Source organism: Callithrix jacchus, chromosome 7 (genome assembly GCF_049354715.1).
Source record: "Callithrix jacchus isolate 240 chromosome 7, calJac240_pri, whole genome shotgun sequence".
Classification (NCBI taxonomy): domain Eukaryota; kingdom Metazoa; phylum Chordata; class Mammalia; order Primates; family Cebidae; genus Callithrix; species Callithrix jacchus.
Window position 1 is genome coordinate 153,179,380 of NC_133508.1, and position 23,189 is coordinate 153,202,568.

At 40.5% G+C, this 23,189-nt stretch overlaps 1 long non-coding RNA gene across 1 annotated transcript in view; it reads left to right on the top strand.

Moving 5' to 3' along the window:
• Positions 1-23,150, top strand: part of LOC118143101 (uncharacterized) — a 74,509-nt gene extending 51,359 nt beyond the window's left edge. Inside the window, exons 4-5 of the long non-coding RNA XR_013520357.1 lie at positions 17,185-17,463; positions 17,948-23,150. This is a non-coding gene — a long non-coding RNA (uncharacterized LOC118143101). The remainder of the gene's footprint in view (positions 1-17,184; positions 17,464-17,947) is intronic.
• Positions 23,151-23,189: the final 39 nt, after the last annotated feature.

A 23,189-nucleotide genomic window follows, 5' to 3' on the forward strand; every position in this document is an offset into this window, starting at 1 on the left:
CAAGAGGATGAAATAAAAGGCACCCATATGAGAAAAGAGGAAATCAAACTATCTCTGTTTGCCCATGATATGACCTTGTATCTAGAAAACCCTACAGACTCCTCCAAAAGACTCCTAGATTTGGTCAATGAATTCAGTAAAGTCTCAGCTTACAAGACCAATGTACACAAATCATAGTACTGTTATATGCCAACAATGACAGAGCTGAGAATCAAATCAAGAACTCAATCTCTGTTACAATGGCTATAAAAATAAAATAGAGTACTTAAGAACATACTCAACCAAGGAGATGAAAGATCTCTACAAGGAGAACTACAAAACAGTGCTGAAAAAAATCGTAAGTAATACAAACAAACGAAACTACATCCCCTGTTCATGTACTGGAAGAATTAGTGTGATAAAAATGACCATACTGCCCAAAACAATCTATGTATTTAATGCAATTTCTTTCAAAATACCAACATCATTCTTCAAAAAAATTAGAAAAAACAATCCTAAAATTCATACAAGACAAAAAAAAAAAAAAACAAAAACCTGAATAGCCAAATCAATCCTAAGCAAAAAGAATCTGGAGGCATCACAGTATTTGACTTCAAATTATATAAGGCTATAGTAACCAAACCAACATGATACTGGTATAAAAGTTGATATATAGACAAATGGAATAGAATAGAGAACCCAGAAATAAAGCCAAATGCAACCAACTGGTCTCTGACAAATATACAAAAACACAAACCAGGGAAAGGACACCCTTTTCAATAAATGGTGCTGGGAAAATTGGATAGCCACATGTGAAAAATAAAACTAGATCCCTATCTCTCACCATATAAAAAGATCTAAGACCTGAAACCATCAACATTCTAGAAGAAAACCTAGGAAAAACTTTTCTGGACATTGTCCTAGGCAAAGAATTTACGATGACCTCAAAAGCAAATGCAACAAAAACAAAAGTAGACAAATAAAGGACAAATATCCTGAATCTACAAGGAAATAAAACAATCAGCAAGGAAAAAAACCAAGTAATCCCACTTAAAAATGCGCAAATTACATAGACATATCTCAAAAGAAGATATACAAAAGCCATATGAAAAACATGCTCAACATCATGAATCATAAAGAAATACATTAAAATGGCAATGAAAGACCACCTTACCCCAGCCAGAATGGCCATTAATAAAAAGTGAAAAAATAATAGATATTGAGTCGATGTGGTAAAAAGAGAACACTTACATGCTGATGGTGGGAATGTCAATTAGTACAACGTCTATGAAAAATTCTCAAAATGCTAAAAGTAGATCTACCATTCCATCCAGTGACTGGGTATCTACCCAAAGGAAAATAAATCATATTAAAAGGACACCTGTATGTGTTTATTATGGTGCAATTCACAACTGCATAGATATGAAATCAACCTAAGTGCCCATCAACTGATAAGAGTATAAGGAAAATGTGGTATAAATATATCATGGAGTACTAATTAACCATAAAAAGGAATGAAATAATGTCTTTTGCAGCAAGTTGGATAAAATTGGAGGCTATTGCTCTAAGTAAAGTAACTCAGGAATGGAAAACCAAATACTGTATGTTCTTGCTTGTAAGTGGGAGCTAAGCTGTTGGGTATGCAAAGGCAGATAGACTGTCCAGATACAACACACCATGGAAACTCAGAGTGGGGAAAGCAGGAACGAGGTGAGGGATAAAAAAACTACCTATTGAGGTACAATATACACTATACTACATGTGATTTTACAGTTGACTTTATTTTCTAACAAACTAGAAAATATTTTTTACTGTATTATTTAAGACCAGTTCATTTTGCCACTCAAGCAGAAGAGATGCCTTTAAAAATAACTATGATTTATCTCGATTTATTCTTTGATTCTTAAATTTAATTTATTTGGGTATATGTTCATTTTGAATTTTCATCAGATTTATTTATAAAGTAATGAAATAAATATTTTAATAATCAGCAAACAAAATAAGACATATAAGGAATAGTGGAGAATAAAAGATAAAGAACTATTAGGATGGTCCAAAGGTAATTGCGGGTTTTGCCATTGAAATCTATAATTCTACAGCCAGCAAAAACTTACTTCAAAAATAAAAGCAAAATTAAGATGTTTTTTGATAAACAAAAGCAGAGAGAAACCAATTCCAGCAGACATAATTATAATAACTGCTAAATAAATTCTTCAGACGAGAAATTTAGATCTATTTTAAAAATAAAGAGAACTCAAAATTCTAAATATTTTTTAAAAATATAAACATTGCTCTATTTTTCTTCTCTCAATTTCTTTAAAAGGTAACTTAGTTCCAGTCACAGTGGAATAACAGAACTAGGCTTACCTTCCCACCGTAAACAACTAGAAAGCTGAACAAATACATGAAGCGATGTTTTCAACAAAGGACGACAGGCAGCGTGAGCTTATCATTCCTGTAAGAAGGAAAATATATAAAGTGAAAGATACAGAGCAGGCCCGTATTTCTGCTATTCTAGTAGGAGGCACATTCGAAATGAAAGTATTTGGAGGAGTTTCCAAAGCAGAATCAAAAGTTAGGTGATTATACAGAGCTCAGAGTTCAGGGAGGCTGAGGTAACTGGAACCCATGGGGCAGAGTTCTGTAGAGGAGGAAGCTAAACAGAAAACGAGGTCCAGAAATCTGTGTCTTAAATGTCCAGTTGAGTCTTTGCTGAAAACAAAACTGCACCTGTGTAGAGTGAAATTCCACAAGGATGGGCAAAGAGAGGCTGCGGAGCTATAAGCTGAGCAAAGCTAGATCTCACACAGGACTGGAACACAATTGTATTCCGACCAGCAAGAAGAGAGAGCCCGTTTTAATCACCCAGGGCACAAAATAGAGACTCCTGGTGGGGGTTGGGGGTTTCATGCTTTATTAGTAAGGTGAAAATACCTCCACAAAAAGTGAGTTCTATTTTAGATTCACCACAACAAAAAGCTCAAAAACAACTTCTGAAAGAAGTAATATTACTGAAAATTATTACTTTCCTGAAAAAATGAAGCACAATTTGATTGTTTAAAATGGCAATAAATTGAGGCACTCAACAATATAAAATTCATAATATCCAATGAGCAATTAAATATTTCTAGATGTGACAAGAAGAAAAATGTGACTAATAACAAGTCAGTCGATAGAAATGAACCTCAAAATAAAAATGATAATGGGAATAGTACGCAAACATGCTAAAATAGCTCTTACAAATATGTTCAAGTATTTTAAGAAAACAAACATAATGATAAGAGAAATAGTACAAAAAGAACCAACTGGTACTTTGGGAATGAAAAAATTCTAAACATTTCACAACATCTGAAATAAAGGCTCACTGGATGGGATTAACAAAAGATAAGACACAACAGGAAGAAACACGAGTGAACTTGAAAACATGCAATAGAAAAGATCCTATTTGAAGCACAGAGAGAAAAAAGAACAAAAAGAACATTGCCTTAGTGATGGGTAAAATAATATTAAGCATAGTCTAATGTAAAAGAAATATTAAGGCGGTATAAAAACCATATTAACAATTACATTAAAGGTAAAGGGCATAAACTAATTAAAAAGCAGAGATTGTGAGACTAGTTAAGAATGCAACATCTTACTACATGCTGTTGAAAAGGAATCCACCAAAACAATAGTTTAAAAGTAAAATGATGGCAAAGATATGCCATTGATCACTCATACATTGCTAGTGAGAATGTAAAATGGTATCGTCATTCTGGGAAGGAGTATGGCAGTTTCTTACAAACCCAAACAACCTAATAAATGGCATCTGCAAAAAAACACACTATGTAGCTAACATAGTGCTCAGTGAAAGACAGAGTCTGCCCATCGTACCCACTCCCAATATCGTAATCAAGGCAAAAATATGAATCCTCACTACCTCTTTTCAATATTTTACTGTAGGCTTCAAATGATACAATCTTGTATATATTGTTTATTTTCTTGTAAAAGTAAAGCATAGTTCTATTTTCCATTAAAGTCCATAAAATCCTAACAAATCTACAAAAAAGTTGCCAAAAGTAACGTGAGTGTAGCAAAATCACAGGGTAAAAGAACAGAAAAATTAACTGCAATTCCGTATACTAGTAATGAAATTAGCAAATGAAACTGAAAAAACATCACCTTTTATAATAACATCAAATTTGGAATTCTTCAAGATAAATTTAACAATTATAGGCCAGATTGTACAATGGAAATTACAAAACATTGTTGAGTGAATTAAAGAAGACCTAAGTATTAAAGAAGACCCTAAGAGGGTTAAACCAATATTCCCAGATGACATGGCTGAATATTGTTAGAATGACAGTTCTCCTCAAATGGTCCATCGGTGCAATGGAAACCTACCAACAATCTCAGACTGTTTTCCTTTGCAAACTATATAATCTAATTCTAATATTTTATGGAACAGCAAAGGACTGAGGTCAAAATAATTTTTAAAAGAGGAAGAAATTCAGAGGATTAAACTACTCGATTTTAATACTTACTATGAAGCCATAGTAAACAAGACTCTGCGATGTTGATGTAAGGATAGATAAACATGCCAAAGGGACAAAACAGAAAATTCAGAAACAGATCCATGCATACATGGTTGATTGATTTTTTACCAAAGGCATCAAGATAATTCAATGAGGATAGATTAATGAACCTGCCAACTAGAATAAATGAAAATTAATCAGAAATTACATTTATGAAATAAACATTACATAAACTTGAAATAATGAGTACACTAAACTCAAACTTATTTGCCTAAATGCCATTACCCAGAAGAATAAGAAAGAAAAAGATGAGGAGCAAGAGGAGAAAGAGAAATGTACAGAGAAGAGAGCCCCAGATCAGAAGCTAAAGATCTGAGACCTGGTCCTAATTCCAGTGCTTATTAATGATGCAGATTTGAATGACTCAATATCATCTTGAAGCCTCTGTTTCTCCCTCTGCCACTCTATCGGGGCTGCTGTAAGTGAGCATGTTTAGGAAACTACAATGGGTCTCCTGGGCAGTGGGAATTGACTGTATCTAGCCTTTCAGGGAAGTGTATGACCTGTTGTATAAGATTTGCCTGAGATGGTCTTTGTTCCAGGGTTTTGCATGCATTACATTCTGGGAAAATGATGGGCTGGTGACAGCAGAAGAACCTGCCCTAAAAATGTTGAAAAAACATTGTCTTTTCAACAATGGTGTTGGAACAGTTGGCTATCCATTAAAAAAAAATAAATCCCAGCATTTAACTTATTCCTTACACTAATGTATCTTCAAATTAATCTTAGATCTAAAAGTAAAAGCTAAGACTGTAAAACTTCTACAAGAGAACATTGAGGAAAATCTTTTCAAACTCAAGCAAAAAATTTTATAGACAAAATTTAAAAAACTGTGAATCATGAAAATTGTTAAACATGGTTTAGTTTTCACAAGCAATAAAAACTTTTGCTCTTTGTCATTGTTAAGAAAATGAAATTTCTATACACCAATAACAGACTAAAAGAGAGCCAAATCAAGAGCAAACACCCATTCACAATTGCTACAAAGAGCATAAAATACTTAGGAATACAACTAACAAAGGATGTAAAGGACCTCTTCAAGGAGAACTATGAACCACTGCTCAAGGAAATAAGAGAGGACACAAACAGATAGAAAAACATTCCATACTCATGGTTAGGAAGAATCAATATTGTGAAAATGGCCATACTGCCCGAAGTAATTTGTAGATTCAACGTTATCCCCATGAAGTTTCCAGTTCTATGACCCTCTTCACAGAACTGGAAAAAACCACCTTAAACTTCATATGGAACTTAAAGAGAGTCCACAGAGCCAAGAACAATCCTAAGCAAAAAGAACAAGGCTGGAAGCATCATGCTACCTGGCAAACTATACTACAAGGCTACAGTAATCAAAACAGAGATGTAGATCAATGGAACAGAAGAGAGGCAATGCCACACATCTACAACCATCTGATCTTTGACAAACCTGACAAAAACAAGCAATGGAGAAAGGATTCCCTGTTTAATAAATGGGTGTTGGGAAAACTGGCTAGCCATGTATAGAAAGCAGAAACTGGACCCCTTCCTCACACCTTACACTAAAATTAACTCCAGATGGATTAAAGACTTAAACGTAAGACCTAACACCATTAAAACCCTGGAAGAAAACCTAGGAAAAACCATTCAGGACATAGGCATAGACAAGGACTTCATGACTGAAAACCAAAAACATTGGCAACAAAAGCCAATAGACAAATGGGATCTAATTAAACTCCACAGCTTCTGTACAGCAAAAGAAACTATCATTAGAGTGAACTGGCAACCAACAGAATGGGAAAAAATTTTGCAATCTACCCATCTGACAAAGGGCTAATATTCAGAATCTACAAAGAACTAAAACAGATTTACAAGAAAAAAACAACCCCATTCAAAAGTGGGCAATGGATATGAACAGACACTTTTCAAAAGAAGGCATTTATGAGGCCAACGAACATATGAAAAATGCTCATCATCACTGGTCATTAGAGAGATGCAAATCAAAACCACATTGAGATACCATCTCACGCCAGTTAGAATGGTGATGATTAAAAAATCTGGACACAACAGATGCTGGAGAGGATGTGGAGAAATAGGAACACTTTTACACTGTTGGTGGGAGTGTAAATTAGTTCAACTATTGTGGAAGACAGTGTGGCAATTCCTCATGGACCTAGAAATAGAAATTCCATTTGACCCAGCAATCCCATTACTGGGTATATATCCAAAGCATTATAAATCATTCTATTATCAAGACACATGCACATGTATGTTCATTGTGGCACTGCTTACAATAGCAAAGACCTTGAACCAACCTAAATGCCCATTGATGATAGACTGGACAAGGAAAATATGGGACATATACACCACAGAATACTATGCAGCCATAAAAAATGATGAGTTCATGTCCTTTGTAGGGACATGGATGAATCTGGAAACCATCATTCTCAGCAAATTGACACACAAACAGAAAATCAAACACTGCATGTTGTCACTCATAGGCAGGTGTTGAACAATGAGAACACATGGACACAGGGAGGGGAGCATCACACACTGGGGTCTGTTGTGGGGGAATGGGGAGGTATAGTGGTGGGTAGGGAGGTTGTGGAGGGATAACATGGGGAGAAATGCCAGATACAGGTGATGGGGGGATGGAGGCAGTAAACCACATTGCCATGTATGTACCTATGCAACAATCCTGCATAATCTGCACATGTACACCAGAACCTAAAGTGCAATAAAAAATATATATATATAAAATCTGTTTTAGTTCTTTGTAGATTCTGGATATTAGCCCTTTGGACACAGGGAGGGGAGTATCACACACTGGGGTCTGTTGTGGGGGAGTTGGGGAGGGACAGCAAGGGGCAGGGAGTTGGGGAGGGATAATATGGGGAGACATGCCAGATATAGGTGACGGGGAGGAAGGCAGCAAACCACACAGCCGTGTGTGTACCTATACAACAATCTTACATGTTCTTCACATGTACCCCAAAACCTAAAATGCAAATATATGTATATACACGTACATACATATATATTTATGTATATATATATACAAGAAAATGGAACAGGGAAGCCACAGACTGGAAGGGAATATTTGTCTCACATGTATCTGACCAAAACTTCTATCTGAAATATATAAAGAACACTTATAGTTTTATAATAAAAAGACAAACAATCCAATAAAGACTTTAACAGGCACTTCACAAAGGCAGATATACAAATAGACTCTAAGGGAGAGCATATGATCAGAAAAAAGAAAAGCTTTTCATAATAATAAAATGAGGGCATTCTAATTAATTCATTAGGAAAACATGACAATCACAAATGAGTATTCACTTCACAGCAAAGCTTTTACATTTATGAAATGAAAACTGACAGAACTAAAGGAAGAGACAGAAAAATCCTCATAAAAGATGAAATTTTTAACAGTTCTCATTCCAAATGTCCCACATTACAACTTTTCTGCAATGTATGTTACCCTGAATGAGCCTTCTTGGCTTCAGAAATGCCAGGCCGCTGGGGAGAATGAAAAGGAGGAGACCTGTGTTCTGGGACTACATCTGACCCTTAGGATCTTTAAGCAAATTTCATTTAGTCATTTAACAAATACGTATCTAGTAGCTTCACCCATGGGACCCAGATTCCCTAGAGGCAGCAATCTAGAAACAATCTGTTCTCTGGATTTATGGTTTAATGGAGCACATAGTGAGTACTTCTCCAAGACTCAGTTTTTCGGTTTCGGAAATGTGGGCCACAGCTACAATACGGAAACATCATAAATGGCCAGCCACATACGGATGCACAAATACACTGGGGTATAATCGTGAGAATCTACAAAGCAGTGAAATGGATCAACTGGAACTACATTTATCAATATGAATAAACATATAAAGTGAACTGGAGAATGATATATTGGTAGATTATGCATATAAGATTTTAAAGTGTGCAGAACAGTAATGGATTATAGGCACACATCGACAGTAAAGGCAAAAAGTCTTGTCTGGGAATAATATATCAAATGTAGAAAAAGATCTTTGGACTTTTATGGTAGGAAAAAGAGGTCTTGAGAGTTACAAATGCAAGAGAAAATTTAGTAGAAAGATTGGAAGATAAAAATGGAAAAATATTTCAGAAACTGTAGAAAAAAGAAATGAAAATTAGCAGTGAAAAGATATAAAATTAGAGGAATAATCCAGGAGGTCAGGTAACTAAATATTAGGAGTTCAAAACAGAAGGCAGAGAAGACAAAGGGGAGGAAATATCAATGAAATGAAAATTTCCACAACTGAAGTCTGTGGGTCTTCAGAGCCCACTGAGTATGTATCACAATGGTTAGAAATAGATCCGCATCCAAGGATGCGCATGTGAAGTTCTGGAATATTGATGTATTTATCAAGATTATTAACGTCAGCTCCTGAAGCAGACAACCCTCAAAAATCCCAGTGGCTTAACGAAACCACTTGCTTCTCATTTATGCAAAATCTAGTGCAGAAGTATTTAATCTTTTGGCTTTTCTGGGCTACCCTGGAAGAAGAAGAATGATCTTGGGCCACATAGAAAATACAGCAACACTGATAGCTGATGAGCTAAAAAAAAAATTGCAGAAAAGTCTCATACCGTTTTTTAAATGTTTACAAATTTGTGTTGGACCAGATTCGAAGTCCTAAGGGGCTGCATGAGGCCCACGGGCTGAGAGTTGAACGGGCTTGGTCTAACGTGCTTCTGGTGGTCCCACTTCATCTTGTAAATGTGTCACTTGAATCATGTGTCCCTTGAAATACCGGTGGCAAGAGAAAATAGGATTGAAGGAAGTGCACTGGCTTTTAGCTTCCTTAGCTCGGAGGTGACATGTGTCACTTCTACTGCCAGGCCACTCCCCAATCTAACTATGGGAGAGGCTGAAAAACCCAGAGGGGCACATACAATACTTGATGTTTTACATACCAATCTGAGTTACAAAAGGAAGATCCCATACATTTTCAGAGAAAGCCAAACTGTTCATACAAAAAAGATCAGGAACCAAAAAGGCATTGGATTTCTCAATAGCAACATTGGAAATTAGAAAAAGTGAAGTAATGCTTTTAAAATTTTCAGTGGGCTGGGTGCGGTGGCTCAAGCCTGTAATCCCAGCACTTTGGGAGGCCGAGGCGGGTGGATCACAAGGTCAACAAATTGAGACCATCCTGGTCAACATGGTGAAACCCCGTCTCTACTAAAGATACAAAAAATTAGCTGGGCATGGTGGCACGTGCCTGTAATCCCAGCTACTCGGGAGGCTGAGGCAGGAGAATTGCCTGAACCCAGGAGGCGGAGGTTGCAGTGAGCCCAGATCACGCCATTGCACTCCAGCCTGGGTAACAAGAGCGAAACTCCGTCTCAAAAAAAAAAAAATTTTCAGTGAAAGCAATTTATACGTAGAAATATTTACCCAGCCAAACAATCAATGAAGGGTCAGTGCAGACTAAACCCATTTTCGGACATTGAAGGTCTCAGTTTGCCTTCCATGTACCTTTTGTCAGGAAGCTACCACAAAATGTGTTCCATTAAGAGAGTGAAATCAAGAGGAAGACAAAGGATCCAGGAAGTAAGAGACCCAATACAGGAGAGAGGTGAGAATTCTCAGGATGATGGTGAAGGGAGATCCTGTGATGAGAGCTGTGCACCTGGAAGAGAAAAACAAACAAACAAACAAATCAGCCAGTCGGATAGTAGCAGGTGAGAAAACTCCAGGAGAGGCTTCTTCTACAAGAGATAGTTGACAGATGACCTGGAGTATCTGAATATGTTGAGAGAAAATGTAAACAGTTGGCCCTGAGTTTGTTGAATCAATCATAGCTAAGAAAAGAAGAAAATGGGGGAAAAGATAATTATTAAATCTAGAGACAGCAAAAAGTTTTGCAGGGAAGGAATTAATTAGCGCTTGCTATAAAACTCAGCTGTGAGCTGTGTAATAGTCATCATCCCATTAGATTGTTCTAATCAAAGTTGTGATCTAACTACATTGGGAGGCCGGAGGGATGGAAAGAATGTATGTGGCAGAGTGGGCAGGGGCGGCGGGAGGGAGAGAACCAAACTTCACCTTCTACTGTGAAAACTTAGCTGATAATTCCTAAAACTGGGAAAAAAAAATGTAGCAAATATTTTAAGAGATAGGAAGTAAATACCCACGGAACCCAAAGAACCAGCAAGAGGAAATGTGAAGGGTTGCCTTGGGGAGAAAGAAACGCAGAGGGTGGGGAAGCTGGGAACTGCTGTTTCACTTCACTTTGATCTGGGTGACTATGTGCTTGTATAACTTTGATTAAGAACAGTTAAAAAAAAGATAAACCAAGCTCTAGCACTATGTGGTATAATACTAGTTTCATAAAATTCTCCGCATTGTATTTTATAGACACATACATTGATGTGTATGCACCAAACAGAAAACAGCATTACCTCTGGGGTGGTGAGCCTGGTATAGTGTTTATATACCAGGATAATTGAGTTTTATTGTCATAAAATGTATTCATGTGTTACTTGTGAAATTAAGCATAAACAAAAGACAAATTTTAAAAGACAAAAATGTATTTTAGATCCGGAATGTAATGGCCTAATTAAAAAGCCGTTTTTGAACTCATCCCATTTTTGCAGAGTTGATAGTGGAAGGGTCAACAGGGAGGGTCAAGCTGAGTACAGAGGTGACCAGGGGAGGAGGCAGCGGGGGTGGCGCTAAGGGAGGGACAATGCAGGGGACCTTTACTTTGTTTCACGGTACATAACTGCATGTGACTCATCTGGTCCAAGGCCTATCAAGAGAATTTCACATTTTCAACAAGAAAATCCATTCAGGTGGAAGCTGATTACCACTGTCTCCATATTCCAGCCTTGAGAGAAAACCCAGATACAGGGTGGGGCTGGATGAGGACTTGTTCAATGTCAGGCACTAAATTAGGATTGGTGCTGAGTTGCCCGGGAGTTTTATCCATAGTTAGAGCTTCTTACTGCTGAACACTCAGGCAAATGGATTTGGATTCGAATTCCAAGTTCCCTACTTACTGGTCACGTAAGGTTGGCAAGTTCCTTAACTTCTCTGAGCTTTAGCGTCCTCACTTAAAATGGTGATAATGCATGGGACACCCTTAGTGACTGTACCATATGCCTGACACTCAGCAAGCACTCAATATATGTTGAGAACAATAAATACAATAATCAGAAAGTTGGCCAGGTGTGGTGGCTCATGCCTGTAATCCCAGCACTTTGGAAGGCCGAAGTGGGTGGATCACCTGAGGTCAGGAGATCGAGGCCAGTCTGGCCAACATGGAGGAACACTGTCTCTACTAAAAATATAAAAGTGAGCCAAGTGTTGGGGCGTATGCTTATAATCCCAGCTACTCAGGAGGCTGAGGCAGGAGAATTGAAGCTGAGATGGCGCCACTGCACTCCGGCCTGGGTGACAGAGCAAGACTCTGTCTCAAAAAAAAGAAAAAGAAAAAATACTAATCAAACCTTTTACTTGCCCTTCCTCCTCCCTCTGAAATCAAATGACGTGTTCTAGTTCCAAGCAGATATGCTCACGGTCTCCTGTTGTTTTGGGCTATCCATAGACATTAAATGTCGTATTAAACTTTTATTTTGATATATTATAGGCATATCAAAAGTATAAATAATAATATATCAAGCATCTGTGTACCTACTAGGTATAAATATATTTATCAAAAGTATAAATATTAGGTACACAGATAAAATGCTTCAGATTCAATCAAAAACTTCTGAGTGCATCTTCCAGTTCCTCTCCTCCCCAGAGATAATAATTTTTCTAAGTTTGGTATATTGTTCCCATGCTTGTTTTACTAGAAAGACATGTGTCCATAATCTATTAGTAAAGATTTTTGTGGTAAGGGTACTATGCATCCGTAATTACTGACACATGTATACAACTGAGTCATCTGACCTGCATCCTGATAAAGCAGATCCTCCTCAATTTCCCCTTGCTTTTACCAATATGCTGTCAAAAATGCAGTCTTACTGCCTGTCCAGTCCTGTGAATGACAGAGGTCCTGACCCAATCACATGCAGGAAGGACAAGAAATTCCTCACTCAGAATTCCTTACCTTACATTTCTATAATGTGCGTTGCCCTGGAAGAGCCTCTTTGGCCTCAGGGAATGTCAAGAAGTTGGGTAAAATGAAAGGGAGAGATCTGTCATCTGACACTGAGTTTCTTTGAGGAAACTTCATTCAGTCATTCAACAAATATGTATTGAGCTTCATGTATGTGCCCAAGATTCCCTAGAGGCAGCAATCCAGATGCAATCTGCTCTCTGGATTCATGGTTTAATGGAGCTCACAGGTGAATACACATCTCTGAGACTCAGCTCCCCTCTGCTTTGATTTGGTTCCTGGATTTCTGCCTGTTCCTCATTACCCGACTTGTTGCCACAACCAGATGCACCTTCCAGCCTAACTTGAACTATTTTGAAAGGCTCCAAGGGAAGCTCTCTCCATTCAGACATCAGCTCCAGAGAGGTGATTGTGTTCTTGTCAACTTCAGAACAGGGGTTGGTACTTCCAGGCAGAACCAGTCCTGTGACACGTGAAGGCCTTTTACCCACCCGGAATGAGGTGCCCGCTGGGCACTTCATTCAGTCTCCTGTTTACAGGTTGCTCCATCCCTGCCGGCCCCTGCTTCCACCCCTGCATGGGAGGTCCCAGTGGCTCACTGCAGGCCCTGTGCCCTCTTCATGACACACCGTGCTGGGATGGTGTCCTCTGTGGAAACCTCTTGAGTGCAAATGGCCCCTTTATGACAGAAACATAAGACCATTCCCCAGGGGTGCTGTTTGCTACGGTAGTCCGTCTACAGATTTTCCCACCAGGATCCTGGAGCGGGTCCAGTTTGGAATTGCCACTGTTATGAGAAGGGAACGGATGACCGTGGAATGAAGTAATAGCCCTTCCCCCTCGCCTCTTCGACCCTTCGATTTCAGAGGATCTGTACTCACTATTAGTGGTCAGGACTCCAGCAGCTTCTTTTTGAATGAGGAAGATGTGGGAATGAGAGGTTTTTCAGGCACTTAAAAGTGGCAACAAATAACCCACAAAATTACTATCTGCAGCTTGAGAGACCCTTGCTGTGGACCTCCCTGGATCTTAGCCAGGAAAACGACTCAAGCCAACCCCCCAAACAGGCTCCTTGCAGACACGTTCTTAAAAAGAAAAATAAAACAAAATCTTAAAAAAACAACAACAAAAAACTCATCCAGAAGCAATAATAGTATTTGTAGAATGATTTCTACTGTTGCTCACTTGGCTCGTCTATCTGTGAAAATACGTTATGGACTGACAAATAGCATGGCTGTCAAGAAGTTTCTTACCATTTTCCCCACGAAGCAGCAGGTTTCAGATTCAAATGAGGCTCTGCACCACGATTTCTCACCTTTACCAAGGCTGTTGAGGAAAAGTCTGTGAGGTGTGGAGAAGACTCCTGCTGAGGGTGGTCCCCGCATTATTCCTTGCATTTTCTAGAAGGCCTTTCAGATTGAATAGATGGCCTTTTATTGAAAAAGGCCAGCCGGCTGCAGTGGCTTACCCAGAACTTTGGGAGGCCAAGGTGGACAGATCACAAGGTCAGGAGTTCGAGACCAGCCTGGCCAACACAATGAAACCCCATCTGTACTAAAAATACAAAAATTAGCTGGGCGTGGTGGCGCACACCTGTAGTCCTAGCTACTTAGGAGGCTGAGGCAGGCCTTGAACCTGGAGGTGGAAGTTGAAGTGAGCTGAGATCGCACCACTGCACTCCAGTTTGGGTGACAGAGGGAGACTTTGTCTCAAAAAAAAAAACAAAAAAAACAAGGCCTACATTGTGTTGGAGATACCTCACTATGTAGGCACTTTTGCAAATTTTGGCTCTTTTGAGCTTCAGGAGAACCCTTCTTGGTAAATAAGAGCACTAACTCCATTTCACAGACAAAATGAAGATCAGAGAAGGGTAAGCAACTTGCTCAGAAAATAGCAGATTATTCTGGTTTTATGAAACTGAGTTAGGGTTCCTTACTGTCCTTAAAACCACTTATCCATTTTTTAATGACAACTTAATGAGAGGAGTTAATATGTGACTACACAGGGTCACAGCCATGTCCTGCCATTTTAGAACTGTGCCTTGCAAACCTGATCTCTACCTGAAATTCTGGACTAATCTCCAACTGTCTATTCAACATCTCCCTTGGATGGCTAGTATGCTTCTCCAACTTGACAAAGCCAAAACAGATCTTTTGAGGTTTACCCCCAAGTCAGCTACTCCCATAGTTTTCTCTATTTCTGTAAATCTCCCCACTATGCACCCACTAGCCCAAGCCAAAGTCTCATCCATTAGAAATCCTAAAAAATACAACAAAATCATTGCACTTCTTTCCTCTCTACCACTACTGCTCTACTCCTTTTTCTGTTTCTTATCAAGATTACTGTGAAGAGCGGTAGTAGCCTATCCTCTGGTTCTTCTATTTTTCCTCTTCCCTTCAATCCCATCTCCATTTTCCATACACAAATTAAATAACCATGCAATTTCTTACTCAAAACTCTTCAGTGGCTTGACCCTTCAATGGCTTTTAGGTTAAAATCATAACTCCTACATGACTTCCTTATCTGACCCTCATCCCACACCAGTCTCACATTCTCCACCACGCCAGCTACTCTGGCATCCCCTCTGTTTCTTGAACGTGCCAAGCCAATGCCATTCCTGCCTGCAGACAGGTGTTACTCTCTTTGCCTCTGATTGTTGCATGCCTGGCTCTGCTTGGCATTAGATCTTAAATGTCTCTTCCTCAGAGAAGTCTTTCCTGATCACCCAACTTAAAATAAAACTCAGTTATTTTCTATGACATCATCACCCTTTCCCTAATTTTTCTTTAAAGTACTTACAGATACCTGGTTGTATCCATGCACTTATATATGTACCTCCCCGTGTAGAATGTGGATTTGGACTGGTCTTTCTTATTTATCTCCAACGTCCAGAACAGTTTTCCCCAATACCTAGAACAATGCATGGCACATAATAGGCATATCGTGTGAATGTTTTTGTGGGCAGCAGCAAAGAACAGTTTCTGGGAGATTTTTATAAGTGTCTTCTATGACCGAGTCCTCAGAGGTAGAGATATACACTGTTCTGTGTTATATGTCCAGATGAAAAGATGGCAACTTCAGAGATTAATGTTGCAATCAAGGACACAAACCTAGTTGGTGACAGTTACAACTAGACCTCAGGTCTCTTTTCAAGGGACCACGATCATCTGTCTGTCACTGTCTCCATGTTGTCAAGGGCTTGCTGTGTGACTAGTGAAGCCTTCTTCACCTTCCTTAAATAAAAGAGTTTCTCTAATTAATTCAAATAATTCACTCATTTATTTGATCTTCACGCATGTATTCAACAAACATATACTCAATGTTCAGTGTTTCCAAACACTTTGATATGATTGTAGAAAAGGTTCTGTATTTGTGGCTTGAGCTTTCTGAGAAAAAAAAAGGAACTGATTGCAGCTGCTGGGGGATTTCTGGCCAATTAGAAGGAACGTTTGACTAAAGAGCTGAGTCTACTCCTAGGAGACTGAGAGTTGGCCTGTGGGAAAAATTCTCAAAGACTCCATTGCCCCCACATATCCCTCACTATGTTTGTCATAAGAAGTTATATGGGTACCACTGTGTGTGGACCTCTGGGACTAGCGATGTGGGGGGAACCCTTCCCCATGGACCCTTGGCTTGACAGCCTGGGGTCTAGTTGAAACTTTTCAGGCATGTACAGGTGAAGGCAAATGGTATGACTCATGGCAGAACAATGACAAAGATGTGCTGGATTCTGGCCTTTTTGGTCACATTTTAAGCACTTTACCCTACTAGTCCTGCCCTTCCCTAATGTTACATACCCTGAAGAACAATATATTTTAAGCAAATGTCATGTGCGGAAGCCTATCCTGCTACTTCCTATTTACATTTGTAGTTCTCCCCCTACTTGGTCCTCCCCACCCCCATTCCCTACCTACTTTCCCCCATAGCATTTATTAGTTTCAAGCCCTCTGGATAATATACTACTTTTTTGCTTATTGCAGCCTTGATTAGTAACTATTTGTTGGATGAAAAAATGCATCAGACACGACGAAATATGCAATGTTTTTTGACCTAGAAATTATATTTCTGGGAATCCATTCTTCATAAATAGGTGTGAATGAATGGAAAATAAGTCAACTAGTATTGTTCATTTTCTTATTACTTAGAAATGTGAAAAGTGAGAAAAAGCATTAAGCAAGAATGGGTTATTTAGATCAACTGTGGTACATTTATACATTAGAATGTTATAACCTTAAAATTCATGTTTGAGAAGAATATTTAATAACATGGGGATTAGGATATATTGTTAAATGCAGATAATGAGTATAGTATAATTTGATTGCAAATTTGTAAAATGCCTATGTTTGCGTGTACAGAAAATATAGTGGAAAGATAACCAAAAGTTGACAGCAGTCATCTCTGGGAGATGGAGTAGCAGATTATTTCAATTTTCCTTTTTTGTGTTTTTCTCTGTTTTGAACTTTTCTATGATGAAAAGAGATTGGTGATGGTGGATGTTTCCGTCTGCCGTGGAGGACTGGGAGAAATGACCTTCTCTTTGTTACCTCCAGGTAACAGCAACCTAAGGAAGACCCCTCTCACGCTGATGCTGGGGCTTGGCCATGTGACTTGCTTCTGCCAATGGAGCTTTAGCAAACGTGAAACAGAGTTTTAAAAAGGACTGATGCATTGGGACTATCCTGCTGCTGGGAGTTCTTCCCCCATCATGTGAACAAACCTGCCTGACAAAAGATTGATGGGAGAACAAACCTCAGAATAAGAAGCTATATGATGAGAAGCTTCAGCTATCCCAGCCATGCCAGTCATGCCAACGGAGAGACCTCAGACATGTGAGTGAGGTCATTTGAGACCTCACAATATGGTGGCTACTAAACATTTAAAACATGGGTGGTCCATATGCAGATGTACTGTATATAGTGTATGAAATGCATACTCGATTTTGAAAACTTGTATGATAAAACAAATGTCAAATATTTTATCAATAATTTTTCTGTTAATTATATATTGAATTAATATTTTGAGTACCTTGGGTCAAATTTTAAAATGTTATTTAAATTAACTTTACTAATTTCCTTTAATTTTAAAAAACGTGGCTACTTGAAAATTTTGAATACATACATGGTCTGTATTACATTTCTGTTGGACAGCTCTATCTTAGACCATGCAGCCACAGCCAAGTCATCTCAGACCAAAACCACCTTAACGACCCAGAATCGAAGCACATAAATTAGTTGTTGCTGTAAATCACTGATTTGAGATCTTTTGTTCTGTAGCAAAAACTCTCTAATATCACAAGTATACTGTATTTTACAGATCCTACCAGATTCACTTCTTGGCCTTATAGGAAGGAGCCAGAGTCCCAAAGAAGTCTGGGGAGAGCAGGATGTGGCAGAGAACAGTGACCAGTGCCTTCGTGTGGAACTGGGAGCATTGGTGAAAGACTGCAGGGTTTGGGGGAGGGAGAGACTGAGGGTTCTTGGCCTTCTGAGATTCCCAGTCTGGAAGGCACACTCGCTCAGCCTGCAGCCTGGAGAGCAGAGGCTTGGGAAATGCTGGAAAGGCCCTTTCTCCCCTTTCCCACTCACACCCTCCTTTCCTATCTGCCCTGTCTGTGCTCTGCCGTCCTATCCCACAGAGTTCTGTGGGAAAAAACACTACATCAACAACAACAAGATAATAAAGGGCATGTCAACGAGAGAGCAGGACAGGGGAGGGGGAAAGGGTGATTTTGGCAGCAATACCCCATCATCTAGTGCCTCTGCACTTCCCTCACCTCCCTCCTCCCTGAACCAGATGGGACTGGAAGGCAGAGCTGAAGGAAACCATAGAGATTGCCCACCTAACCCCTTTCTCTTACAGATGAGGAAACTAGGCCCCAAAGACATTAGCTGATTTGCCTAGGGTCACATAAGAAGTTTGTGATGGTCAGATCAAGAATTCAGTTTCCAGACTCTCAGTCCAGTGCTCTTTCTGCCACTCCCAATGATACCGACTTGTCAGGTATCAGTTATGTTACACTCAGCCTTGGCTTTTGGAGACCCATTTCCAAGAGCAATGTGAATCCAAGGATTTCTTTTTGTCTGAGCACTGTTTCTCTCTCTGAGCTGATTCCTCCTCTGCTGCTTAGCTTTGGCTCTAAGACATCAAAAGTTCAGAGTCCATTCCCATGGAGGCCTCTCTCCTCCTACAGTGCTCTTCTTGGGTGGACTCTCATTCTGCCCCTCTTATCTCCTGCTGTATGCTGACTAAACAGAGCTATGGGCCCTGGAATGTTTCTGCAGGCAGCAAACAGAGATGGATCCTGTAACACAGGGACAAGGATTGACAGCTCTGGGACTAATGTGGAGGAGAGTGAAGAAGTCCGGGAGGCACCACTTCTCTCCCTGTGCATGCCCAAAGGATGAGCTGGGCTGGGATAATCCTTGCATCTCCTCTGCTTCTGAGCACAGCCCACTTTGAAGGCCAATTCTCTCTCATATTTGCACCATTTACTGCCTCACTGCATTTATCATGTGACTCCAAGTGGACAATCTGTGGCTGTGCTCCATGATTTAAGCATATGCCGAGATGCTGGGATCATCTCAGGGATGTTGCCGTCCACCTGGATACATCCCTGCACCCCCAGCTCAGTTCCTTGATGGAATCAGCTCACTGACTTTTCTGTTTCTCTGTAGCTGTTGTTGGCCGAATCCTGGGGCTGACTGCTAGGCCATCGCCAAACACAGCCTTGCTTATGTTCAGGATTCCACGATCTCTGACTCTTCTCTCCTGTGCTTTCAGCTCTTCACTTGGCTGCGTCAGTCAAGTGTTCTTTTCCTCTTAGTTCTCCTTGCTGACTCGGTCCCCTAACTGGGTGAAGGCACACAGTGCTTTCCTTCTAGGACCTTGCTTCCTTTCCTTGGGGCAGAAGAGTTCATGCCTGAAAGACTGCCTAATGTCAACAAAACAACATTCAAAGAAGCATTGAAACGAATAACCTAAAAAGGACCAGATTTTTAAAAAAGCCGGTCCAGTATCAAGAACTTTGTCACCATGACGCTAAGCATCTTATTCTTTGAAAAGCATTTTCCACTTCCCGCCCAGATGTTTGAAGTCAGGAAGATGCCTCTAATATTACATAATTACAAAGCTGCTCACTCTCAGTTTCAGGAGGCAAACGTGGCCCACTTCAAGGAAACCAGCCGTTGGCACATGATGGCCATCACAGAGCTCAGGAGCTGACCTTTGGGTGGTTTCTGGTCCACGTGACAAACCCTCCAGGTAAGTCGGAGCAGAAAAGCTACCTGAAGTGATGGGCAAGTTGCAAAGAGAAAAGGGTGTGGTGCTATCTGGGAACCATCTAACGAAAAACCTCTTGCAAGGCAGATTGAGAATTTCAGAACAACACTTTCCGACCCAGCTGCCCCATGACATCTGTTAACACAAAAGGCAGAGCTGTTTCCTGGAAAGGCTCTTAGTGTTTACAAGGGTGCGACCCTCCTGATGTTTTTGCAACTTTAATTAAAAGATGAGGGATGGATTCATATCCTCGGCATTTCCCGTGGGGGAACACACAGGCTGGTTGTACACAACGCTGTACATTCAAATGAAAAGAGAAAAAGTGAATCAGTTATCCAGATGTTTCTGAATTGTACATGGTCATAGCCACAGTGGGGATTTGGTCCATGGTAATAATATATTATTCTTGCAAGATGGTGGGAGAAAAATGTTCTGAAAGGAAGAAGAAGGTGTTTTCTTCACACCCTTTTGCACTTTCTTCTCCTTTTTGGGTTTGTGGTTTAACAACGTCCAACAAAATAGAACATAGAGACTGAGGACAGAAAACAGAAGCGGAGGGCAAGACCCCTCTTCCAAATCGCTGGTGGGGGCTGCGGGTTGGATAGAAACAGCCTTGGTATAGGGTAGGAGTTGTGGAAACAACACTCAGGCAGAGCCCGGCGGCTCCAGGCGAAGGCGCAGATATGTAGCAGGTGGGCACTCAGAAAGTATGAATGGCACTAAACATGACAGTTTGTGTTTCTCAGGTAGTTTAGTCTTTCTTTCTTTGCAGTCTAACATTTCACCATTAGAAATCTTTTCTTTGACTTAAGGAAAATCTTCTCAGACATAAGCGTATGTGAGAATCATCCTAGAAATACGTTAAATTGCAGGTTTCTGGGCCGGGGCCACTCTCAGAGATTCTGATTTAGTGGGTCTGGGGTGGTCTCCGTGAATGTGCACTGTGAACAAGTACCCCAAATGGTTCCAGCATGTTTCTGTTTGTGAGACAATTAAGGCATTGCCTATTCCAGCTGCTCTCTTTCAAAAGAAGACACAGAAACTGCAAAGAGTGACCGTCCAGCCACAGAGTGGGAACCAGGCTCCAGAACACCTAGGGTCTAACTTCGGCTCTTCGTGTGATTTTGAGCCATACAATTAAACTCCGAGGAATTCCGTTTCCCCATCCACAAAATGGAGAAGAAAATTTTAGCCTAACTACCCTTCTGACTGATGGGCCAAGGTAATAACATTATTAAATAAAATAATTAATGTAAAAGCGTTGAAGAGGCTTTGAAAAGCATTTCATTCAATGCACATAGAAACTGTTCTTATTATTTCCCATTATCACCCATTAACACATGCATGTGGATTAGTTTTCAAGATTAAGCATTAGGGTGAGGTGAACTTAGAGCATAAGGGATAGCTCAGAAAGGAAAGGTGTGGGCGGTGCCACTGCGGCTTACTCAAGGCTGCCAGGAAGGCTCAGGAGGCCACGGAGATGGGGAGAGAGACAGTAAAGTGTGGAGGTGAGAGTAGGGCTAAGCGTCAGAGAAAATCTGACCTTCACAATTTTGTCTTAGGTTTCATCTTACTGGGCACTAATAATGTGCGTGGGGCGAGTTCTATGTTTTTTATTCTCAAGATATTTTAATAAGCCTTGAGAGACCCAAACAGCAGAGTGTAGGAGGACCGTTTTTCGTGGAAAGATAAATAAAGAAGAGGAACATTATGGAAATCGTATGGGAAAAGAATCAGCTTCAATGCAAAACTTAAAGAATGTATTCAAACCAACCACAGACAGCCTCTCACCTTCTGGATAATCTCACTCTCTTTTTGGACAGCAAGAATGGTCAGCTATCTTCATATCCCCTAGGCTGGTTTTGAAATAGCCACTTCCTTTGGGAATTCAAACCAATAAAGAACCCTGCCTTCCAAGGGCAGGGAACCAAGCTATGTGTGTGTGCACTCATCTCTCAAAAATGGTGATGGGGGGGTAACATCTCCATCTCTCCTGCTGCTTGTGATTAGCAAATTCAGTAAAAGGGGAATGATGCCTGTCCCTTCCTTAGCACAAAACATCAGAGACCTGAAGATGTGATTCCTAAGGGAAGGGAGGAAATATAGGACTGGGGAGCGGGGCCGGTTGCTCAAGGAGCCTCCAGTGGAGAGGTTAAAATGAGCCTGGATCCGGCAGATTACCTCTTGACCAGCGAGACCATTCTGAATCGGACAGATCCCGAAGCTCCCTGCCCGTGTTGTCAGTTCAGGGCACCAACTGGAGTTCGTGCAGCCACTTGGCATGGCACCGTGGGGCACTGAAGGACATCTACTTCCCGGCGGGGGGGGGGGGGCGGGAAGTGACAAACTTTAAAAACCAGAGGAGAGGGTGAGACAGGAAATGAAGAGCAACACATTTCTCATATAAAATTTTGTGGAGAGGGGGCACAAATGGAGATTGGATTATCAACTGGGAATTTGGCCTGGAACTGCGGAGTCAGGAATGCTGAAGGGATGGGGTTCAACCTGCCTGCAGAAGGCCAGGGAGGCCTTTTGTGGTCAGGGGGAGTTGGTTGGGCACAGAGGCTGGCTGATGAGCTGGATGGGACCCTGCCTTGCTACTGAAAAGTCTCTTGCTCATCCTGAGCTCGGAGAAGGGAAGGCGCCATGCAAATGTGGAGCTGTTTTCACGTCTCTAACACATCCCAGATTTGTGCTGCTGAGAGTCTGGTCCGTTCCTGTGAAATCCCTGCTGTTTTTCTGTTTCTAACAAAACCACAGGGTGAGATGTCAAGACTGCTGCTTCTTTGAGCAGCGTAACAGAATGGGCCGCAGTGAAGATCCTGGAGGAACAGGAATGTGGATAATCCCTACCTCTGGAAAAAACCCCAAATCGTGAAGAATTGGCTTTGGAATTGTGTGTACGTGTGTGTGGCCGTGTGCATCTGTGTGTATGTGAGAAGGAGGCATACAGAGAGAGAGAGTGGGGGTGGGCAGGGGAGGAAAAGGGTGGGTTTATGCCTATTGTGCTTGTTTTGGCTGATATTAAAATGCATAAGCGTTTCCTGAATCCTCATAGAGTATTGACAGGCTCTGCGACACCCTGCAGCATTTGTGAAGCATTTGTGGGCAGAGGGATGAGAGGATGTCACCCTGTGATGCCAAATTGGGTGGAAAACTTGTTAAAGAATGAAGTCATGTATGTGTAACGGAGTGTTTACTGCACTTGAGGATTCTTTTGAAATGGAATGTGATGTCAATTCTTGGTGATATTTCTATTCCTTTTCATTATTTTCTC